Source organism: Carcharodon carcharias, chromosome 7, assembly GCF_017639515.1.
Source record: "Carcharodon carcharias isolate sCarCar2 chromosome 7, sCarCar2.pri, whole genome shotgun sequence".
In the NCBI taxonomy this organism is placed as follows: domain Eukaryota; kingdom Metazoa; phylum Chordata; class Chondrichthyes; order Lamniformes; family Lamnidae; genus Carcharodon; species Carcharodon carcharias.
In genome coordinates, this window is record NC_054473.1 from 146,859,061 (window position 1) to 146,882,499 (window position 23,439).

Below are 23,439 nucleotides of genomic sequence, written 5' to 3' on the forward strand. Positions count from 1 at the left end.
TCCCTAAAACTATCCGCCTCCCTACCTCACTTTCCTCCTTTAAGACACTTCTTAAAAATTACCTGTTTTGCCAAGTATTTGGACATCAGTCCTAGCGTCTCCTCTGTGGTTTGGTGCCATATTTTGTTTTATAACACTCCTGTGACATCCGTTGGGATGTTTTGTTAAGTTAAAGTTGTTTTATAAAACAACTGGCCAAACAGAATAGGAAACTGCTTATGCACTATTTCTGCATTCATATTTCACTTTTACATTTCTAAAAGTCTATTTTTTAGGCCAAGCTCTTTTTGAATTTATAAAAAGGGATGAATTTCTTTTCATGTCCCTTCTAGAATCTCTGGGCAGATTTTTCACCTTGGCAGGTGCACGCAGGAATCGGCAGCGTGCCCACCAACAATTAAAAGGCCTGTTAAGGCCATTGAAGTATCAGTTAAGTTAAAATTTTCACTGCCTATCCAAACTTGTGTTTGGCAGGCGGGCAAGAAGGCCAAGCAGCCTTTGTATTTTTTTGGAAACTTCATCCATGGGCGGGTTGAGGTTTCCAACATTAAATAAAAATAAAATAAATTTTTTTTAGATTTCACTTATGAATTTCCCTACCCATGTGACAGAGTCACATGAGGGGACATATTTTATTAATTTTTTTCTGCTGTTTAATAATTTCAATATATTCTTCATCTCCCAGAGGCATCTCCATGCCTCAGGGAAATTATTCGGCATTCTTTCATGCGCGTGTGCGAAGTGCCGCTAGGCTTGCTCACCCCCCTCTCCCCGCCCGCACAGGCAGCGCTAAGTGCTGCCCGCCCATGTAAAATTACAGTGCGCTGTGGATTGCGGGTGGTAATCGGCTTCTGGACCGCCCTGCCCGCCCCCACCATGAGCCAGCATGTTGAGGGCAAAATTCTGCCCAAAATGTTTTGGCAACATGTCTCTTTTTTTTGCAATATTCAAGTTCTGTGCAACGAAATAATTAACACAAAAGACCAAGAACACTTGTGGCATTTTGTCAGGTAAAACATTCTTTGTACTGTTCAGGGAGTGAACTATGTCTTTTGACATGCTTTGCTTCTCACCATTTTCTTGAGATACTGTTTTTACACAAATATGTCTGAACATAGGGGACTAAAAATTGGGTTACTCTGATTTTCGGGTGTTGATCTGATATTCGCAACTACCAGCTCAGATACTGCCACTGTACATAGTTTGGAGGCTAGTAAGAGTTGGAATTAGGATGTGCTATGCAGAAATGAGTGGGGAGCACACAAACTTGCATTGATTTTCTATTTTCTGTTAATTAGCCAATCCTCTACCCATGCTAATATATCATTCTAAAATCATAAGCTCTTATCTTCTGCAATAACCTTTTCTGTGGCACCTTATCAAATGCCTTTTGGAAATCCAAATACACTACATCTACTGGTTCTCCTTCATCCACCCTGCTTGTTACATCCTCAATGAACTCAAATAAATTTGTCAAGCATGCTTTCCCTTTCACAAAACCAAGTCGACTCTGCCTGATTGTATTGATTTTCTAAATGTCATGCTGCTACCTCCTTAATAATGGAATCTAGCATTTTCACAATGACAGATGTTAGACTATCTGGCCTATAGTTTCCTATTTTCTGTCTCCCTCCTTTCTTGAATAGTGGTGTCACATTTGTGGCTTTCCAATCTGCTGGGATCTTTCCAGAAACTAGCTAATTTTGGAAAATTACAACCAATGCATCCACTATCTCTGCAGCCACTTCTTTTAAGACCCTAGGATGCAGCTATCAGGTGCAGCAAGCTTGTCAGCTTAGGTCCCATTAGTTTTCCTAGTACTTTTTCGCTAGTGATCATGATTGTTTTAAGTTCCTCTCTCCCTTTTGACCCCTGCCTTTCTACTATTCTTGGAATGCTTTTTGTGTCTTCTACTATGAAGGCAGATACAAAATACTTGTTCAAAATCTCTACCATTTCCTTGTTTCCATAATTCATTCAGTCTCACCCTCTAAGGGAACAACACTCACTGTCGCTGCTCTTTTATTTTTTAAATACCTGTAGCAGCTTTTACTGTCTGTTTTTTGTATTTTTTGCTCACTTTCCATTATACTCCAATTTCCCCCTCTTTATTATTTTTTAGTCATCCTTTGCTGGTTGCTAAAATGTTTCCAAATTTTCTGGCCTACCATTAATCTTTACAACATTGAACATTTTTTTTTCAATTTGATGCCATCCTTAACTTCCTTAGTTAGCCATGGATGATGCATCCTTCCCATAAGAGTCTTGCTTTCTCAATGGAATATATTTTTGTTGAGAGTAATGAAATATTTTCTTAAATGTTTGCCATTGCTTCTCTACTGTCTTACCTTTTAAACTATTTTCCAGTCAACTTAGCGAACTCTGTCTTCATACCCTTTTTATTGCCTTTATTTATGCTTAAGACACGAGTTTTAGACCCAAATTTCTTAACCTTAAACTGAATGTGAAATTCTAGCATGTTACGATTACTCTAACCTAGAGGGTCCTTTACAATGAGATAGTTTATTAATGCTGTCTCATTACACACTATGAGGTCTAAAACAGGCTCTGATGAAAGCAAAATACTGGGATGCTGGAAATCTGAAATAAAAACAAAAATTGCTGATAAGACTCAGCAGGTCTGGCAGCATCTGAAGAAGAGTAATACGGACTCAAAACATTAAATCAGTTTCTCTCTCCACAGATGCTGCCAGACCTGCTGGGCTGAATTTTCCCCCTGTCGGGGGGGAAGTTGAAGGGCGGGTGCATACAGACGCACTTCCTATCAGTGCCCCCGTTCGGAATGTGGCGCTATTTTACATGGGCGGGCCAATTGAGGCCCGTCCAGTGTGACGTCCGCACAGAAGCGCTATGCGCTCCCTGTGCGGGCGGGGTGGGGGGGGGTAGGGAATCCCAAAATCGAAAGTGCGCTCTTTCGCGCATGCACACGAAAGAGTGCACTCATCTCCCTGTGGCTAAGTGCAGCCTCAGGGAGATTGGCTCTTAATGTTAAGAACCTAAAAATAGAAAAATAAAATTTCCCTAACATGCCCCCTCATGCGACAATGTCACATGAGTTGGGACATGTCCATAATTTTTACAAAGCCTTCATTAAAATTTTTTAAAACCTACATAAAACCTGATCCCACCCGTGGATGAGGTTTCATGTTTTTTCTATTTCCTGCCAGGGTTCCTGACCTGCCCACCAACCTTACGGTTGGATGGGCAGGTCCTTTAATTACTTACTTGACCGTGTCAATGACCTTAATTGGCTATTGACAGGTCGGCGGGCGCGCAGCTGATTTCGCTGCACCCCCGCCTTCCTGAAAATTTAAATGGGCTGCGGTGATGTCAGGAGTTCCCCCCAACGTCACCGCGCTTCATTTTATGTGTCGGCGAGCGGGGCCCTCCTCCCCTCCTTCCTCCCCCAGCTGCCCCCCCCACCCCCCCACCCCCACCCTTCGCTGACAGGAAAATCCTGCCCGCTTAGTTTTTCCAGCATTTTTTCTTTCTGTTATCTAAAACAGGCTGTTCCTAGTTGGTTCCAGGAGTATCTGCAGAGACAAAAGTAAACATTGCGTACACTAATCAACCTTGTAAAAATGTTTCAATATTTTACTCAAGTTGAATTTGATGATTCTTTTTGTGAGTAACATTACTTATATAAATAGCTCTGGAGCAATGCATGAATTATTCTTAATGCACACACAAAGAATTCCAGATAAATTGATGTGTGCATTTGTGGCCAGAGGATAGAAGGTTGCAAAACGTAATTTAGCAGCCATGCTTAGTTCTGAAAATAAGTTCAAAATAAACTGCACACACTGCATTTTGAAATAGTCTCCAAAGATAAAAGTTCAAGTGTACCAGACCTCTTGGCTGGGTTGCTGAAATGTTATTTGATAACCTGTTTATTTCATGGGGAGATGAGTGACTTGATCAATCCTACTTTAATGCAGCACATTCATTGGTTAATCCAGCAGCATCACCGAATGAGACCACTGTCGTACAGATAATTTTGTCTTTGCATTTTCTGACATAGGTACCACAGAGCTAGGTTTTCCATTCATTAACAGCACATAGTGGAATTCCTGATCAACATTCTTGGTGGGTGAAGCTCCCTTCTGGAAGGACAAAGTTAGAAAATTTACCCTTTTAACTGAAAAGTGTGAGGTCATACACTTTGGGAGGAGTAAATTGACAAGGAAGTATTCAATGAGCGGCATGACACTAGGAAGTTCTGAGGAACAAAGGGGCCTTAGCATATGTGTCCATAGATCTCTGAAGGTGGAGGGGCATGTTAGTGGGGTGGTGAAAAAGGCATATGGGACACTTGCATTTATCAATCGAGGCATAGATTACAAAAGTAGAGAGGTCATGTTGGAGTTGTATAGAACCTTGGTGAGGCCACAGCTGGAGTACTGTGTGCAGTTCTGGTCACCACATTATAGGAAGGATGTGATTGCACTGGAGGGGGTGCAGAGGAGATTCACCAGGATGTTGCCTGGGATGAAACATTTAAGTTATGAAGAGAGGTTGGATAGACTTAGGTTGTTTTCATTGGAGCAGAGAAGACTGAGGGGCGACCTGATCGAGGTGTACAAGATTATGAGGGGCATGGACAGGGTGGATAGGGAGCAGCTGTTCTCCTTCGTTGAAGGGTCAGTCACAAGGGGGCATAAGTTCAAGGTGAGGGGCAGGAGGTTTAGGGGGGATGTGAGGAAAAACTTTTTTACCCAGAGGGTGGTGACGGTGTGGAATGCACTGCCTGGGAGGGTGGTGGAGGCGGGTTGCCTCACATCCTTTAAAAAAGCACCTGGATGAGCACTTGGCACGTCATAACATTCAAGGCTATGGGCCAAGTGCTGGTAAATGGGATTAGGTAGGTTGGTCAGGTGTTTCTCACGTGTCGGTGCAGACTTGATGGGCTGAAGGGCCTCTTCTGCACTGTGATTCTGTGATACAGTAACTTAAAATATTGCAAATCAGAGAGGGAGAACCATAAACATCTATACCTTGTTGAGGCAGAGGAACAGGATGATGATCATTGAACTGCAAATGCACAAAATTAAAGCAATGGATGATCTGGAAAAAAGCACTCCTAAGAAAGATGTTTATGACAGAGGAAGTCAATGACATGACAGATACCCTTATGTAAGTATTGGTAACAAAATATTTACCTGGAGCTGGGAAGAGTGCTGGGGTGGGGTTGGGGGCATTTTCAAATGTAGCTTTCCTGCTTGATAGCCAGCTAGATTGGTTGCTTATCTGGCGGGGTAGCAGACTGGCAGTTGGTTCCAAGTCTGAAATCACAGGGGTCTGACATGGGTGGGAATCGGACATTGTGATAAAGGATGGTACTTCCTGGGGGCGGGTAGGGACCAATCACGTGGAGGTTAGCTCGTTGATCCTAGAGAAAACAGTACCTGGTCTTCCTGGCTCACAAGCAGTGGAATTAAAGTACTTATCTCATGGATCCAGTCTTTCTAGTCTCCTTTTTACCTGCCAGATTCCTGAGGCCTTTAGTTCAGTTTTCCATCTATTAAAAATAAAATTGCTGTTAAAATGGAGACATGCTGTCTCCCTAAAAGATTTTTGTGATTGTTGCCTGTACCAGTACCCGTCCCCGAACCGCTTGCTCTCCCTCACCACACCCCCACCCCCCACCCCCCCCCCACTTCCCCCCCTCCCCCAACCCCCAACCCCGCTGCCTTGACCTGCTTCTGTGGTAACTAGAAGTGAGTGGGTTGTAAATGAGGAGGGCTTGTGTTTAAGAATTTTTAAGTTTTTACCCGACTTGAGGGTTAGAATTCCCCCACAGACAAATTTAACACAGCCTGACCAGTGGGCAACCTGCAGGACCAAATGCAATGCCATTTTGTACTCAGCCCAATGTTACTTTCCACTAAGTTCAATGGAGAATAAAATCAGGTGGATGTACAACCAGCATTTTATAAGATCTCATCAGTTTCCCGACTGGCGGGTTAGGTTAAAATTGTCCCGTCTGCCTCCCCCCTCCTCAAGGGAAGCCACAGGAATCCGGGTGCAACATAAAAAGGGCTATGTATGTTATGTCTTCTGGTTCCCTTAGGTTATAAATAATCACACTTCAGACTCAAAATGCTGGAGCTTCATTAAGTGTAACTCTTGCTGCTCTCCATGTGGCTGATAGACTGATACGTTGTTACTTGGCACATTAATGCAGTGCAACAATGGATGTGGCATCTTGGGATATATATTCACATAACAATTAGTTCCTGGATCTTTATGATTAATATAATAATATCACAATGTAGATTTTAGGTTTGAGTTAAGTGCTGGAGCGATATGTGAAATCACCTTTTTCTCAAAAATACAGGGCAGAATATTGCACTCGTCGGGTGGACCTGTGTCCAACCCGAACAAGCGTAAAATGATGCGCGATAACATTGGGCGAGCATCCCAACGTCATCGTGCACTCATACAATATTTCGGTTGGCGGGCGCACGTGGGAGTCGGCAGCACGCTCGCCAACAATTAAGCGACCTATCAAGGCTCTTAATGAGCTAACTGATTGAAATTTTTCACTGCCTGTCCAGCTGTTCGTTTGGTGGACAGGCGAAAAGGCCAAGCGATGAAACCTCATCCATGGGCAGGATGAGGTTTCGTCCAGTGATTTAAAAAAAAACTTTTAAAACTCATCTCTAATATGTTCCTGCTCATGTGACAGAGTCACGTGAGCGGACACTTTTTTTTTAAACATTTTTAAATTCTTTATTGTTTATTTGGAAAATCTTCAGCTCCCTGAGGCAGCTCTGTGCCTCAGGGAGATCTTACTGTGTGCACCCGTGTGCATGAGTGAACTTCCGCACTCGCCCTCCTCCCCACCTCTCCCCGCCCCCACAGGCAGTGCTGATCACTGCAGTGCACGATTCACACTGGCTGGCCGTTAATTGGCCAGCCAACGTGACATTGCATTCGGGGGCCAATTGCAGGCGGTGGTCTGTTTTGCAGCCGCTCCTTCTCGCTCTCACTGAGCCCACCTAATGACTGGAAAATCCTGGTCATTATTCAGGTGGATTGCAGTGATATCAATACTTGTAGGGAAGTGTGCATGGAATCACATTGGGCAGAATCTTCCGGTCAACGTGTGGGGGCAGGCCCGACATGCCGGCGCGTAGCGTGTGATTGTGTCGGGCGTGCGTCCTGGTGTCATAGCACACATCACGATGTTTTGTTCGGCGGGCGTGCACCAGAGTCGGCTGCACGCACGCTTAAGGGCCTATTAAGGCCATTAATAAATTAATTAAAGTATCTAAGAATGCTGCTGGAGGACAGATGAAAAGCCCAAGCGGCCTTCGTGTTTTTCAGGAAACCTCATCCACGGGCGGGATGAGGTTTCCTGGAGCTTTTATTAAACAAATAAATAAATTTTCCCACCTTGACAAAGGTGTCCCAACTCATGTGACACAGTCACATCAGGGGATATGTTTGAATAAATTTTTAAATTGATTCTTTCATTTTTTTTCAAATCTATTCAATCTCCTTGAGGCAGCTCTGTGCCTCAGGGAGGTTGCTGCCCTCTTTCACGCACATACGCGAAAGAGCACTGGCCCTGACTCTCCCTCCTCCCCCCCCCCCCACTGCCACCACCCCCCCCCCCACCCCCCCCCACTTGCACAGGTAGCGCTAGTGCTACTGGCCATGTATTACACTGGGCGGGCCTTAATTGGCCCGCCTGCATAAAATGGCGGCGCGCAGCCGATTGCGGGTGGCAATCAGCTCTGCGCCCGCCCCCGCCCAGCCCGCCTGCCATAGGAAAAATCCAAGCCATTGGGTGAAAACATAATTAATTACAGCTGTCTCCTCCATCCCCACCCCCTTTCCAATCCCCCTTTTTTTTAATAATTTATATAGATTTTTCTTTTCCCACCTATTTCCATTATTTTTAAATGTATTTCCATCCATTGTTTTATCTCTACCTTTTAGCCTATTTTGATCCCTTCCCCCCACCCCACCCTCACTAGGGCTATCTGTACCTTGCTCATCCTGATTTCTACCCTTAATGTCACCTATTATCACATTCCTTAGATAATATCACCACCTTCAACACCTCTTTATCCTTTTGTCTATGACATCTTTTGGCTATCTCCACCTATCACTGGCCCTCTATCCAGCTCTACCTGTCCCACCCCTCCTTAAACCAGCTTATATCTCACCTCTTTTTTATTTTTCTTTAGTTCTGTTGAAGAGTCATACGGACTTGAAATGTTAACTGTGTTCTTCTCCGCAGATGCTGTCAGACCTGCTGAGTTTTTCCAGGTATTTTTGTTTTTGTTTTTAATTACAGCTGTGATGTTTGCCACAGCCAAGTAGCCTGCTGATTTTCGCTGTCTAGCCAGAATCTTCAGAGCAGGAATGATGGGGGACGATTACATAGTTAGAAAACATACTAGTAGTATATCTTGCATTTCAGTTGAGGTACTGACCTGTAGTGTTTAACTCAGTTAAAAGTTTGAAGAATGAACTGTAATGATTTCTACTGTTTTGTGAGTCCAAGTAAATATAAATGGACACAGCAGGTCACTAATACAGAGGACTGAAACCTGATGGCTCCTCTTAATCGCCTGGGACCTTTCAAGGGATTTACTTCTAGTGTGAACATTCAGATCACTCAGGCTGGAATGCAGGAGTCACGTCAATGCAAGTGATTTGGATTCTGCATTCTCAAAGTATTTCTCTAGTAAGATAAGAATGTTGACCTCTTGGTGTGGCTAATTAAAGAACTGCATATATTGAATAGTCCCCTTTGAACATGCTCACAATGTTGCCTTGCCACAGCTGGGTGTGAAATTCTTTTGCATCACGAATACACCCTTTGGTTTCTGACAACTGGGTTGACCGTTTATGTAAAAATTATTGGAGAAATACTTGAGAATCCAGAATCCTGTTTGACACATTTTAAGCCCCTTAACAATTTTAAATACTGAAAAAAACATGGGTTTGGCCATGGAAGCAATAAAGGAGAGCGAAAATCATACAACCAATGGAAGGCAAACCACTTACACTGACGTGACTCCTGCTTATAAGATAGATTAGCCTGCAATATTATACGACAGTATTTCTTTCCATGGAAGATTGGTATTTTAGAAGTTAGAACAGTAAGAGGTAGGCCAGGCCAACTTTGAGTAAGTTAAGTAATAAAATACTGTTTGTTACAAAACAGTCCCATTCCACCAGCAATGGTTTGTGTGTGTGTGTGTGTGCGTGTGTGTGTGTGTGCATGCAGGTGTGTTTGTCAGTGAGCACTCGGTTATTTCAGTAAAATATGTTTCCAGTGACAGCATGGCCTATGCCATGAGCTAGAGTAATTCAGAATAGCATAGAGGGAGATAATCTAATACAGAAGCATCCTGCATCTGTATGATTTTTTCTGTTTTACTGAGTTCAGAGAACTGTTTTACTCCTTTTTCTTGGCCTTGCACATGTTTGCTCCTCATCAAGAAGGCTTTTCTTGGTAACTGAGTGTGGGAAGCAAATGTCAAAGACTAAATAATGAAGAAAATCATAGCAGCAGTACCCCAATTCTATCATCACCTAGATGTAACACTGCACTCTTCCTACAGTATTTTTAGGATGTTGATCAGGGGCTGTGGCCATTCATGATGCTGAATAGTAAAAATCAATGACCTTCAACGTGACTCTGTCTGGTTTGTGTTCTCCCTGCATGTGACTCACAGTGTTAAACACATTTCTCCATCAACATCCTGGCTGTTTGACACATTTTAAGGCCCTTAACAATATCAAATACTGAGATAAACATGGGTTTGGCCATGGAAGCAATAAAGGAGAGTAAAAATCACATAACCAATGGAAGGCAAACATTGCAGGAAAGCATGGTTCACTGATGATGCATCAAGATATGTGGTTAACAATTTGATATAGACAGTAAGCAATATGAATCCCCAAAGTCCAATAACATTGTGCTTGGGGGGAGATTATCAAGTTAATACATTAGGTGACGTTCAGTACAAGAGGCCCGGAACAAAATAGTTGATGATAAGAAAGTCATGGAGTAAGGAAATAAATTGTGTACAACACTCTATGCTGTATCTCATAATCAAGAGCATCCCCATCATGTCAAGCCAGGATTTCTTTTTTGACCGTTTTTCTGCTGAAAAAAATCTGGCAAAAGAGTTACCAAATAATTGTTTAATGCAAGTTAAAAAGAGGTCTAAGAAAATAGGTAGGTAAAATGCTAATGAGTTAGCTTTGATTCTGTTTCACCGTTGACTTTAAAAAATGAACAATTCATTAGCTTGTCTCAGTGCTATCAGTTATGGTGCAGTTGGTAGTTTTCTTGCCTATGATTTGAAAGGTTGTGGGTTCAAGTCTCACTTTGTGCGACTTGAGCACAAAAATCAAGGCTGACAATTCACTTCAGTGCTGAGGAGGTGCTACTCTGTTGGAGTTACTGTCTTGCAAACAAGAGATTAAACTGAGGTCCTACTCACCTCTTAGATGGATGAAAGAGATCCCATGGCACTATTTCAAAGAAATGCTAGCCCTGGTATCCAAACCAATATTCAACCCTTCATTCTTTCTCTCTTTTTAGGTTAGGTTAGGTGGCATCCATTCATCTTGGGAGATGCTAGATGGCACTCAGGGTGTATGTCAATTCATGTAATGTCCTCATTATCTGGGAATTACTAATCATGGCTACATTTTGCAATGATGGCACAATGGGTTACTTAGAAGAAGCAGGCACCAAGAACTACATCAGCTGGTATGGGGACTGAACCTGCCCTGTTGGCATTATCAAGCACCACATCCTAACTGACTGAGTTAACTGGTCCTGTTATCCCCCACCAGGCATCACAAAAAATAATTATCTAGTCATTATCATGTTGCTGTTTGTGGGAGCCTGCTGTGTGCAAATTGGCTACTGCACTTCCTACATTACAACAATGGGAAGGAATTTTCCCTCGTTGGTCGGGCTCGTGGGGGCGGTCGGGAAGCTGACCACCACCTGTGATCAGGGCTGGACTGCGATTTCACACTGATGAGGCAATTAAAGTCTGCCCAACATGAAACGTGAGCAGCAGTGCTCAGTGCTGCCTGTGTAGTGCGGGGAGGAGGGCGAACGCTAACTTCACACATATGGGTACGTAAAAATCTTCCTGAGGCACAGAGCTGCCTCAAGGAGATGAGCATTTTTCAAAATAAAAATTAAAGATTTCTAAAATGTTATAAAACATGTCCCCTCATGTGACATGTTACTAATTAAATTTAAAAATTTTTATTTTATTTTTATTTGCCGTTGGAAACCTCATCCCTCTCATGGATGAGGTTTCCTAAAAAATGCAAAGGCTATTTGGCCTTTTTGCCTGCCCCCAACCATAAGGTTAGACAGGAAGTGAAAAATTTCTTTCAATTACCTTTTTCATGGCTTTAATAGGCCTTTTAATTGTCGGCGGGTGCTTGCCCGCCAACTGAAATATTGCGCGAGTGCATGATGACGTCGGGACGCTCGCTCAACATCATCGCGCTTCATTTTACGCTCTGTCAGGTTGGGCGTGCGCCTGCCAATGAGCTAAAAATTCTCCTCAATATCGACGCTTCTAAGTACTTCATTGGCTGTGAAGTGCTTCGGGATGTCCTGTGGTCATGCAAGCTGCTATATAAATGCAAATCTTTTTTGCTTAACCAATAAAACTATTCACACCCATTGCATTGGAAGGTTTTTGATCCAATATAATAGATAAAATACAGAAGCAGGAGACTATGCAGACAGGTTTTAGAAATGGAAAGCTGTGAAGCAGTGAGGACCCAAAAATGGTTGCAAGAAGGATATAATGTACATGGGTAGTTGGAAATTAATTTGCTTAAGTCAAGCAAGGCAATCAAGTAATGTGATGAAGCATAGTGCATTCATTACTTTTGTGTTATTCTCTGAGGACAAGTTGGACCTCTTGAACAAAGTAAATTTGTTCATAATTGTTGCTCTACATATGTAGTCACTGTGAAATAAAGCAGCTTAACAACTTGTAAACAGGTTTGTGGCACCAAATGTTTGCTGGCTTTGCCTTCAGGAAAATAGAAGTACACGAGTGAAAGACATGAATGTGTAGTCCAGGTCACATGTGGATATAATTGTTACGTCTGTGTTCTCCTATTATGCAAGTAGAATTAGGGCAGTGTGAATCAACTCCCATGAAACTAAGATACTCAGAACACATATGGGAGTGACTGACAGCACTGAACCCAAGAAGGTATATACAGCAGATGTGAATTTATAACAATCCCTATCTTTGGTTAGCTTATAGAATCTGAAGTGGTATGTTTTCAGAACTTTCTCACGTATTTTTTCATACTCAAAACCATCACGAAGAGTGAGCATTCTCTTCCTCAAAATTTGCTTCTGTTTTTCTGGTAATGTGGTGAATCCAGAGGCTGAACAGAAATCCTTGTGACTGCATTTAGCTTATTAGATAAATCACGAGCTCCCTGTGACCTCTGAAACTTTGGAAAACAATAGAATAAATACTGTATTGGAACATGGTTCAGCAATGACCCATGAACTGGTTTACTAAAGTAACAAATAAGCAGCAGCAATATACAATAAAGCAGATTGCAATAATTTACTTATATAATAATTATTTATCCCTCCTTGATCATGGAAGATAATAAAAAGATTCAGCATTCACTAACATTCTTATTAATATTGGAACTGCAATAACATTTCTTAGCAATAACTTTAGGTGGGGTTGTTTACCCTTTTTCTGTACATTCCCTTGGCCTCAGGAGACTTGGCAAACTGAGAGCATAAGATATTTCCCAGTAATTTCTGAAGTTGGCCTTAGAAAGGAAAGAAGGAACTTAAATTTGTGTAGTGTGTTTCACAACCTCACGATGTCACAGAGCACTTTGCAGCCAATTAAGCGATTCTGAAGTATAGTCACTATTTTAATGTAGAAAACAGGGGAGCTGATTTACACATAGCAATAAAATAATGACAAGATGATACATTGTTCTTATGATATTTATTAAGGGATAAACACTGGCTTCGACAGCAGGGAGAACCCTCCCGCTCCTCTTAAAAAGAAAATGCATATATTCTAATTTGCACCAACTCCCATTCACCCATGCCCTCAATGTCGACTGACCTATATGGCTCCTGGTTGGGCGTGCTTCGATTTTAAAATTCTTATATATTTTTTCAAATCCCACCATAGCTCAGCTCCTAGCTATCTCTGTAATCCCCTCCAGCCCTACAAGCCTCTGAGATCCCTGTACTCCTGCAAGTTTGGCTTCTTGCATATTCCCAATATCCATTGTGCCTTCAGCTGCCTAGGCCCTTAGCTTCAGAATTTTATCTCCAAGCCTCTCCACCTCACTACCTCATTCTTCTTCTTGAGCATGTTCCTTAGGGCCTACCTCTTTGACCAAGTCACTTGCCATAATATCTCCTGATAAGACTTGGTGTCAAACTTTGCAATTTTTTACTGCATTAAAATATAAACACAAGTTGCTTTGGTTGTTGAAAACAAAATTGCATCTTTCAAAATCATAGCTTCCAACCCAATATATATTCAAAGGCACATCATAAAATTCTATGGACCCCACCCCCCAACAGAATATCAGCAAAGCCCATTTCATAGAATCATAGAATGGTTACAGCACAGAAGGAGACGATTTGGCTCATCATGTCTGTGCCTGATCTCTGCATAACAGCAACTCAGATAGTTCCACTCCCCCTGCACTTTTTCCATTGCCATGCATTTTTTTTTTCATTTTCAGGTGCTTATTCAATTCCTTTTTGAAAGATATGATTGAATTTGTCTCCACAACACTTTCAGGCAGTGCATTCCAGATCCTAATTGAATAGAAAGGTTCTTCCTCATGTCACTATTAGTTCTTTTGCCAATCATCTTAAATCTTTAAATCATCTTAAAATTTATTAATTTTGCTTCTAATCTCCACCCCTCCATCATTTTCACGTGGTCCATCTCTGACACTTCCCTTCCCTTCCTTGACCTCTCTGGTGATAGACTGTCCACCAATATCCATTACAAACCCACCGACTCCCACAGCTATCTCGACTACAGCTCCTCACACCCCGCTTCCTGTAAGGACTCCATCCTATTCTCTCAGTTCCTTTGCCTCCGTCGCATCTGTTCCGATGATGCTACATTCAAAAACAGTTCCTCTGACATGTCCTCCTTCTTCCTTAACCGAGGTTTTCCACCCACGGTCGTTGACAGGGCCCTCAACCGTGTCCGGCCCATCTCCCGCGCATCCGCCCTCACTCCTTCTCCTCCCTCCCAGAAACATGATAGGGTCCCCCTTGTCCTCACTTATCACCCCACCAGCCTCCGCATTCAAAGGATCATCCTCCGCCATTTCCGCCAACTCCAGCATGATGCCACCACCAAACACATCGTCCCTTCACCCCCGTTATCGGCATTCCATAGGGATCGCTCCCTCCGGGACACCCTGGTCCACTCCTCCATCACCCCCTACTCCTCAATCCCCTCCTATGGCACCACCCCATGCCCACGCAAAAGATGCAATACCTGTCCCTTCACTTCCTCTCTCCTCACCGTCCAAGGACCCAAACACTCCTTTCAAGTGAAGCAGCATTTCACTTGCATTTCCCCCAACTTAGTCTACTGCATTCGTTGCTCCCAATATGGTCTCCTCTACACTGGAGAGACCAAACGTAAACTGGGCGACCGCTTTGCAGAACACCTGCGGTCTGTCCGCAAGAATGACCCAAACCTCCCTGTCGCTTGCCATTTTAACACTCCACCCTGCTCTCTTGCCCACATGTCTGTCCTTGGCTTGCTGCATTGTTCCAGTGAAGCCCAACGCAAACTGGAGGAACAACACCTCATCTTCCGACTAGGGACTTTACAGCCTTCCGGACTGAATATTGAATTCAACAACTTTAGGTCGTGAGCTCCCTCCCCCATCCCCACCCCCTTTCTGTTTCCCCCTTCCTTTTTTTTCCAATAAATTATAAAGATTTTCCTTTTCCCACCTACTTCCATTATTTAAAGAAAAATTAAAAAAAAAACCCCACTAGAGCTATACCTTGAGTGCCCTACCATCCATTCTTAATTAGCACATTCGTTTAGATAATATCACCAACTTTAACTCTAACACCTATGTGTTCTATTGTACTATTGTCGTTGACATCTTTTGATGATCTGCTTCTATCACTGCTTGTTTGTCCCTACAACCACACCCCCCCCCACCTCTCTCTCTCTCTCTATCTCTCCACCCCCCCACACACACACCTTAAACCAGCTTATATTTCAACTCTTTCTTGGACTCGAACTCAAGTTCTGTCGAAGGGTCATGAGGACTCGAAACGTCAACTCTTTTCTTCTCCACCGATGCTGCCAGACCTGCTGAGTTTTTCCAGGTAATTCTGTTTTTGTTTTGGATTTCCAGCATCCGCAGTTTTTTTGTTTTTATCTTAAATCAGTGTCCTGGTGAAAGAACCAGTAGCAACAGGAGGAAAAATATATTTAAGTAGCAAGTAGTTAGGATCTGGAAGAGGGTGTAAAACCCAAATTTATCACCTGACAGAAAAAATCTTTTGTCAGGCAAAGCCAGCTGCTATCAGGAAGTATTCCTGATGATATCAACACAAATGCCTCTGGAATTGACCTTTATTAACAAATAAATTCACAGGTCTCATCCCAGAGAACTCAGGCTGGATTGTCGCATTGGGCTTGGAAAACGCGAGTCGGGCCATTTCTCGACTTCAGAGAGCCAAGTCTGTCAATTATGCCCATACCCACCATATTTTCATCTCCTGCAGGTGTGCATGGGCTGTGTTTGGACTTTCCGACTTGGAGGAGTATGGGTGCCAAGGTGGGTTGGTTAGAAAACCTGTCTCAGTTCACTGGGACATTGGTCCAGCTCTCCACATTGTTCTTTTGCCCCCTGACACTCACCCCTCAGCCCCTCACTCCCCTTCCACCCCCCTGCCTGCTCCATGTCCCCTCATATTCCCTCTGCCCCTTCCATACCCTCTCATATTTTCCATGCCCCTGATAGCCCCATGTATCCTCCATAGCCTCTCACCCAGTATACACTATGTACTATCCTCAGGAGTCATGTAATAGCAATGTGAATAATTTGAACTGGACACCAAATGTACACCACTTGCAATCTAATAGAGCTGTCACTGAAAAACACAACCATTCAAATTTTTAAAAAAATCCAATCCCATGAAAAAAACATAAATCCCCTCAACTGGTCATTTAGTTGTAAAAACAAATATCTATTCAGAAGCCACTTTAAAATCAAATAATTCTTTAATAATCTCTTGAAACTGTCAATCAAGCTGTGCACACAACCTTTTGCTGAGATATATAGTTCCTCAGATTTTGAAACTCAACCAAACATTTAGAATGGGCTCAGCTATCAAAACAAACCGTTACCATGCCAAACAATGAAGCCTATTGAAACTTCAAAAACAGATAGTTATGTTTTTTTTTCCTAAGCTACTACAGATACCCTATCAATCAAAACAGGCCTGAAGCAGGTAGCTTTTTTTTTCTCTACGTGAAGGCTGCATACCCATTTTCTTCAAACTTAATGTGCAGTGGACATTTAAATCACTTCAGATCATGACACTAGAGTTCCCAGGCACTGTTTTCTGCAGTTTCAAATGTATAATAATACCTTTCCCAAAGGGAAGTACTCTAATGCATTTCAACACTTCCACAATGCTTGTCAATGTAATGGTCAACTTACCTTTGTGGGATAGAGCTCTTATGACAGTAAATGCACATATACCTTGTAATACAGCATCTAATAATATTTGAAGCTGTAAAACCATTTAACACTTAGCTGTCAGAAAGTTGCCGATTCTTCAGCAGACTTTCCCCAAAGGTTCTCGAATGGTCAAGGAAGGTGAGTTTTCAAAAGCCTTAAAAAATGCACCCAACCCAACGAAAATACTGGAGGACAGGAAAAACAAAATTCCCCTAGGGCTGTCATTGGCAACCTCAATGTCAAAGGATGTGTGTGGAGTCGCAACCTGACCCTAACCCTCATCTCTTCCTGCCTATGGGAAGTTTGTGTAGGCTATTTTTCCAATGGGAAATTCAAATTTGTGGTCCCCAGGACTCATTTTGCATCAAACACACACACATTCCTGACTTTTTTGGGACATGAAAATCCAAGCCTTCATGTTGAGGTGTTGGGGTCTCTGTCTGGAGGGACATTGAGAGACCCAGGGTGCCTCTTTTTGGGAAGGTCTGCTGAATTGCACGCTGATCAGGCAGTGGCGAGGCAATGGAGAACCTTCCTGTGGAATCAAGACCCCGGGGGTGAAAGTCTCATCTACTGCAAGCTGCTGAATAATCAGAGGCCAGCAGCTTTTGTGCTCAGCAATGCCACTGTGGAGGCCATAGCTGCTGCTGGAAGGACAGGCATCGGAGTCCAAGGATCACGGGGCGACTCGCTCCGCAGGCAAGTAATGTGGGGAGAGGGGGGATTTGAAGGTGGGGTCATGGTAGAGTGGTGCAGGAGGTTGGCAGCAAGTGCAGAGGGGTGGCCTCCCCTTCCTGATGTTCAGTTCCTCGATCAAGCACTGAGTGTCTTTTATTGAGGGAATCTCCCACCTCCCCACCCTCATGGAGGTGACAAACTGGCTGTACAGCCTGTCGTACATGCTACATGGTGACAGGCCTACCTGCAGCTGAATTAATACAAGCGATGGCGGGATGAAGCACTTAAATAGTCATTATTTGGCCATTTAAGGGCCTCAATTCGTGGTGGAGCGGGAAGGTCAACCATGGGACTTCTTGCCCAGAACTTAATTCTGGCGGATGTGGGAATCTGGTGGGGTTCTGGTATGCCACCAATGCCACCATCCTGCTTAAGTAAATGCCCTTCCTGCCCCCAAGCTCACCACCAGTGAGAGCACAAGATTTCTTTGTTTCTGAAAATTGAATTACGAGCATAGTGAAATGCACAGTTCTTAGATTCAATTTTGATTGAATAAGCATCAAAGTTGCTAAACTGGTCACAGCAAGTAGTTGAGAATATTTTGTATATCAAATCTTATAAAATTACAAGATTTTTTTTATTCTTTCATGGGATGTGGGCAAGGCCAGCATTTGTTGCCCATCCCTAATTGCCCTTGAGCTGAGTGGCTTGCTGGGCCTTTTCAGAGCGCAGGTAAGAGTCAACCACATTGCTGTGCATCTAGACTCACATGTAGGCCAGACCAGGTAAGGACAGCAGATTTCCTTCCCTAAAGGGCATTAGTGAACCAGATGGGTTTTTGCAACATTCTACATTTACCATTTCTGTTCCCTTAAGTATCCTATGTACTTCAAAAGATCTTTTCTCAGACTCCTCATAGCAAAATCCAAATTTCTCCAGTTTTTCCTCATAACCCAGATCATATCTCTGGGAGCACAATGCAATTTGAAAGTTATGGAAGGCCGGCTATTCTTTATAGAACTGCATGGCCCAATTAAAATAATAAATAGCAAAATAGGAGTGTGTGTGAAGTTACAGGGTAGTTTGTGCAAGTATCAGATGTTTATTTAAATATATACCATGTAATCTGTGATGCTACATGCTTTAGATTGATTTAGTCATTATTCTGCTTGATTCATGGTAAGGTGACACACAGTGCCAGGCTATGGTTGGGAAGCAATGTTCTGTCATAGAGTCATAGAGGTCTACAGCACAGAAAAAGGCCATTTAGCCCATCGAGTCGGTGCCAGTCAAACAAGTACCTAACTATTCTAATCCCATTTTCCAATACTAGGCCCATAGCTTTGTATGCCATAGCATTGCTAGTGCACATCAGAAATAAATACTTCCTGGCAATGTTCCCGTTAAAGCTACGCAGCCGAAACTTCCCATGCAGGTCGTGCAAAAGTTGGCCTCTTTAACTTACTGCGTTTGCATGGAATCCGCAGAGACCGACATTGGAGACCTGTCACAGCCTCACTCAAACCCTCCACCAGCGCAGAGACGCACATCTTGGAGGGACCTAGTTCTAGAGTAGCCTCAGAGTCACAACCTGATGAGTACGTCACAATGTTTGATTCACAGCAGGCGGAGGCAGGGACATCCCAGGGTGCCAGCATTCGGAGGACTGCTGGAGGCCAGGAATCTGCTGAGTCTGAATCAGATGATGATCCTCTGGACTCTGTCATACCTCAGTTGCTGGAGCTGCAAAGACAAGCTCAGGAACATCAGGAAGGGATGTTGGCCGCATTCCTCAGATTGCAAGGCATGATGGAGGAATCCGTCTGCCTTCAGGCCGAGGTGGTAGCGCCGGTATGCCAATGCACCGAAGTCAACACTGATAGGGTGGTGGCTGCCATGGAGACTTGGTCCAGGACATCGGACCTGCACTGCTGCAGGAGCTGCACTCCATCGCTGAGGCAATTGCTGGCATCCATATGTTAATGCGAGGGGGGTGGGGCATCTTGAGCTCACTCCAGCTGTCCTGTCCTCTCAAGGAGTCAGCCCGGGTCTCTCGGGCACCCATAGGAAGGAGGATCAGCAGGTGTACACCCTGGGGCCATCTACTTAGGTGATTCCGGGAGCGATCAGCCCATCTGAATTCCCTTTTCCTGTGACCGCAACAGCTTCAGTTCCACAGGCCACTGCCACACAACAGGACCCGAAAGCAAGCCAAGGCCCCCCAGGTCTTTGCCTTCCAGGGGATGCGCACCAAGGTCATCACAGACACAGCATAGCATTCAGCAGGCTGCCTGCACCTCCATATTGGATGTTGGAGTTGCATCAAGGTAGTGTTAGAAAGGTCCAGAAGATGTAATTGCACAATGTGAGCATGGATGTTAATCACATGCGTAATACTGACCATTGTAAATACACTCCCAAGAATGCCTCCTTATCTGTGGCTCCTTGTTATGATGAGCTGTGTTTGTGTCAATCAGATGTGAAACCTTGGTTCCTGTGCAAAGTGAAGGCAAGTATTGCAGTCCAGGGCCTCCCCACTGTGCAGTGTATATATAACCTTCTGTGTGTGTAGTGATTGTTCAGCTTCAAAGTCCCTCTCCAGATCAGTGATGTCTGCACCTCAATGTGCCTTGTGTTTGCTGCAAGAATCTCATACCAAAGCATCACTGGGTTGCGTGATGTTCTCAGTGTACTTGCAGCACCTTAGAGGTGGGGCTGCCCTCCCACCTCATCACTATTCCCGACAGGTGAAGGTGTGGTGCTGAAGGGAGCAGGCGATGAAGCCTGCCAAAGGATCAAAAGTTGTTAAAGTCCATTTTCCCGCTGCTTCTCAGTAGCATCTCCATGATATGAGTCTCTTTATAGAGTGTATGTGAGCTGCCCTCAGTCAGACGGGTGTCAAATGTTCCCAAATGGAAGGCGAAGATCCCAGGAGTGTCCTCAATGCATCTCGTCATCATCCTCCTCGAATCTTGTGGCAATGAGGGCCTCACGAGTACGCTGCCTCATCTGGCCAGTGCAATGTCTTCATCGCCTGCATCCTCCACTTCTGGGACCTCATCACTCTGACCCCCTTTGACTTAATCCTCACCAGATGAGACGTGCAGCTCTTCCATCTCCTCATTATCCAGGTCCTTCCCCCTTTGCATCGTTAGTTTGTGTAGCATGCAGCAAGCCATGATGATACGGAAGACCCTCTGGGGAGTGTACTGCAGTGCTCCACCAGATCTGTCAAGGCACTAGAACCTCATCTTCAGGATCCCTAAGGCGTGCTCCACCAAATTCCGGTTGCAGCATGAACCTCATTGTACCTTCTCTCAGCAGCAGTCTGAGTCAGCTGCACAGATGTCATCAGCCACGTCCTTTGCGGGTCGCCCTTGTCCCCGAGGAGCCAACTCTGTGGCCTGTGTTGTACCCAGGAGATGTCAGGGATCTGAGACCTGCTGGGGATGTGCGAGTCATGGACACTTCCCGGGTATCTAGCACAAACATGCATAATCTGTTTGTTCTAGTTGCAGACCAGCTGAGCATTGAGAAGCAGCCTTTGTGGTTCTCAAACTGGACTGCTTGTTGCCAGGGAGATTTAAGAGCCACATGAGTGCAGTCGATGGCACCCTGCACCCTGTGGTAATCTGGAAATCTCAGCGAATCCCAACGCTCTTGCTTCCTGGCTCGCCTGATCTTTATCAAAGTTGACAAAGTTGTGTGCCTTGGCAAAAATGGCCTCCATGAACTCCTGGATACATATGTGGGCGGAGGCTTGCAAGATCTGGCAAAGGTCCCCAGTGGAGCTCTGCAAAGAGCCACTGCCGTAGAAATTGAACGCGGTGGTTACCTTCACTGCCACTGGCAGTGGACGCCCTTTAAGTACCCGTGGTGCCAAATCCTGCAGAAGGTGGCATTTGTGAGCGACCAATTCCCTTGACATGTGTAGTCGTCAGTGAAACTGATTTCTCGCTCATCTTCAGGTAGCACCTGTACCGTATGTAGACCCTGGGTCTAGCGAGGCACCTACGAACAATGGCTCTGTATGCAGAGGAGGCCCTGCCGCCCCTTGGTCTTGAGGGATCTGCTCCTCCCTTTGGTGAGACATGCACCTCCATTGCTTTCTTCTCCTTCTTCTCTCCTGCCTATAAGCGATCAGGCAGACAGTGAGATCACCAGGCTCCATCTTCCTGATGGTCTCCTTACTGCAGTATCAAGGAGAGAGATGTGAGGATCAGCAACTGTCTCCTAAGGACCACTCTTGGTCAAGTTATCGCCTGCCACTGCCTCTCAAGGCTCTTTTACGCATGCCATAGAGTCCTGGCCACCACAAAGATCCGCAGTGTTTAGTGTGTATGATGGTTGACCAAACCCTGCCCGCCACCGCCCCATACCACATGACCAAGTGGCGACAGCTTTGGCAACTCGATTGCATCCTGAGCTCTCATCTCAGGAGCAGGCATTTTCCTAAACTGCACTCCAAGGTTTCGTGTTTTGCTTGGACCATGAGGGTGACTTTTCAACATCTATTTAAACATAATATAAAGGATTAGAAGCACACCCCTCCATCAATGTTCCATGACCAACTTTCCCAAGAGGATCCACAAGCTTGCCCAGTTGCCCAATGTTTTCTACAGCACCACAGCACTTGTTTGATTTTGAAGTCTGCGTGCAAGGGGTTAAAAGTAGAGGAACAACCATTGGCACTCTCAGGAATAGTGCTGCCTGAGTGGGCACAATTGTTTGACTAGCCTGACTCCAAGCATGTCAATTGAGCCTAAGCTAGACGGTCTCAGTTGCGGAAGAGTGCTCATCTTTGACCTGTTTTTCCATTTGCCTAGCTGTTTTCTTCCCCCCAACCCCCCATATGTGTTAGTGTGCGCCCTTCAGTCTGTGCTGCCATGACCTCCCTTTGCACTGTTGCTCTAGCCTTCAGCTACCCTTCTCTCCGGCACTGTTGACCCAGTCCTGAGTTCACCTTCTCTTCAGCACTGTTGCCCTAGCCCTGATGTTCCCTTCTCTCCCTTCTCTCCAGCATTGTTGTCCTAACCCTGAGTTCACATTCTCTCCTGCACTATTGCCCTAGCCCCGATGTTCCCTTCGCTCCCTTCTCTCTATTACTATTGCCCTAGCCATGAGCTCCACTTCTCTCTAGAACTGTTGCCCTAGTCCTGCCACAAGCCGGCAATGAGGAAACCACTGTGGAGGTTTGCCTGTGATCCCCGCAGTGAATCCATGGAGCCGCTTCCTTGCATTGGGATCCTCATGAGCGCTGCGCTATGTTGTGTGCACTCGCCTCTGAGTTTCCCATGAAGTTCAGGTCGCCAGGTGCGTGCCTTTTAAAGGCAGTTGTAAATTATGCCGTTCTAAAATCATGCCAACGTAGGATTTACAGTTGACGTGGTGGTGTTTGGAGGGGGTGGGGGGGGGAGCATGTGCGGGGGAGAGGCGGCGTGATCCCAGTGTGTGGCCACAATATTGATGAGCAAATGTATTCAAATTAAGTTCCCGATTTCTGATGGCAGGAAATCTGGCCCACCATTGATTGGGGGGGAATGGCCAATCGCTCCTCGGATTTACGTTGCTGGGAAACACGCCTAGGGCCTTCTCGTGAGATTTTCCGATCTCGCCACTGAGCACAACCATCCCGATCGAGTGTGGAAAATCCCAGCCTAAATCTTATTCTGTCATAGGTTATATTCAAATATGGGATTAGTATCATTGTGACCATGAGGACCCTAATGGCAATGTTTAGAATACTGTTCAATATAACTTTATCCTACAACAGAATTTGAAATGCTAAAGGCATGTGCAAGAAAAGAAAATTGATGCCATTGTCATCACAGTCTATTTTTGTCTCATCTGACAGCTGGTAGCAGGCCACTCGATGCATTACCATTTGAGAACATACATTCTCTATCAGTTGTAAATAGCTGCATATATCAACCAACTAACCTTTTGTACTCCAAGTCCTAAGCCTACAGTTGTGATTAATGGAATATT

At 44.5% G+C, this 23,439-nt stretch overlaps 1 protein-coding gene across 1 annotated transcript in view; it reads left to right on the forward strand.

Annotated features, from left to right (window-relative positions):
* The window catches only part of mylk3 (myosin light chain kinase 3), an 87,368-nt gene that overhangs the window by 23,739 nt on the left and 40,190 nt on the right, over positions 1 to 23,439 (forward strand). The gene's annotated exons all lie outside the window — the stretch shown is intronic.